Source organism: Ambystoma mexicanum, chromosome 1p (genome assembly GCF_040938575.1).
Source record: "Ambystoma mexicanum isolate Mex_15411 chromosome 1p, UKY_AmexF1_1, whole genome shotgun sequence".
NCBI lineage: Eukaryota > Metazoa > Chordata > Amphibia > Caudata > Ambystomatidae > Ambystoma > Ambystoma mexicanum.
Genome location: NC_090921.1, coordinates 408,684,453 through 408,686,091, shown reverse-complemented (window position 1 = coordinate 408,686,091; position 1,639 = coordinate 408,684,453). Strand labels below are relative to the sequence as shown.

At 46.5% G+C, this 1,639-nt stretch overlaps 1 non-coding gene across 1 annotated transcript; it reads left to right on the top strand.

The window, feature by feature from the left end:
- The first annotated feature begins 1,242 nt into the window (after positions 1-1,242).
- Positions 1,243-1,314, top strand: TRNAW-CCA (transfer RNA tryptophan (anticodon CCA)). The gene has a single exon. It is a non-coding gene; the product is annotated as a tRNA-Trp (tRNA).
- The last annotated feature ends 325 nt before the right edge of the window (positions 1,315-1,639 follow it).

Below are 1,639 nucleotides of genomic sequence, written 5' to 3'. Positions count from 1 at the left end.
TCAAAAGTAAACCTCATGCACGGGATATGTAAATTAGGAAAATGAACCTGGCGCGATACTAGCCCAGTGCATAATTAACTTGTAAGAGGCTGGACATCATTATAACAAACTGCATAAATACGCTGATGTCCAGCTAGCAAATTCTGCTCACTGCTCACATTGAACCCTGCTGGTGGTCTCTGCGATATATTGACAGCCAAATAGCTATTTGTGTACTTTGTTCGATACTGTTCAGTTTTGTAATAAAGATTCTGGGAATCTTTACAAGCCTGTGTCGGTGTATTTTCCTTTGCTTGGTGTAACAGCCTTAATATTGTATTTTTCTGATTCCACAGAACTTGCTGTAATGTCAGGGCACATTACAGCAAGTACAGCACATTACACATAAAACAGCCCCACCCCACTCATGCCAACAGGGGCATGTTCACCCGTATATCTTTAGGGCGAGCGCTGGGTGTACAGAAATGGACTGTACAAATAAGAGGCTTTTAGCTGTTAAATGTGTTTGGGAAGCAGAGGCACCTGCTGCTATTAATACCGGGGACTGCACCCGCCGCCTTTGTGGGCCATCTCTGTTCTCGGCATCTGATGTGGCTGTATAATGGGGTGAAGAGCCAGCATCAAACAAAAGGAAGATGAAGAAAACAAACGCGTCCCTGGGTGGGCTTGAACCACCAACCTTTCAGTTAACAGCCGAACGCGCTAACCAAAACTGTTTGCGCCACAGAGACGGCTGATAACATGGACTTCTATGAGGACATGTCACAGTCTAATGGCAGTGTCCTGGTCAAGACTGCACCAACAAATATGTGTTTAGGTCTCCAAGCTGATCCTGCAGGAACATCAGGTCCCTACCAGATCCTGCTGCTCCCGCCAGATTCTGAGGGTTAAAGAGCGTTTGCCGAGCTCATGCCAAAAACCACCTCTTGTGCTTGTGTTCAATGTTCAGTAAAACTCTAGTCGAGGATTCAATGCGTTCTTCCCTTTTCCTGCAGGAAATCCTTGCGCAATGGTGGTAATTCTGCCACTTAAATGAAATTAAATGACATGACCTTTAACTTCTGATGACATCACCCGCCACCTGCGTCACCTGATGCTTTACTCTGCCTTTCCCCTGTTCAAAAGGCAGGTTTTGCATGTATGAAATCAGAGGTACGCTTTCAGTGTCGGTGCAATAAGTGGCTCCTGCCTCACTGCCACAGCTGACCACATATGAGATCCTCAGAGAGGTCCCATACGCAGGACCTTGTTGCGCAACGGTAGCGTGTCTGACTCCAGATCAGAAGGTTGCGTGTTCAAATCACGTCGGGGTCAATGGAGACTCGATTTTTTTTGAGCGATTAAAAGTAACATTATTTTAAATCCTGTGATCGTTTTGCCAAATAATGCTTAGAGAAGACACAGAGTTAATCCTTAACTGTTTGATTAACCTACGTGTTCACCCAGAGAAGGACCCCCAGTGTCCGGCGGTTGATGCTTTTTTTTATGCACTTGGGGCAATCCTGCTGCACACAGTGGTGGTGGAAAGGGGGGAGTTCACAGCGCTGCTAACAGCCCTTTTACATGTTGAGGGAACTTGCTGTAATGTCAGGGCACATTGTGTCCCGCACAGAAAACAGCCCCACCCCACCCATGCCAA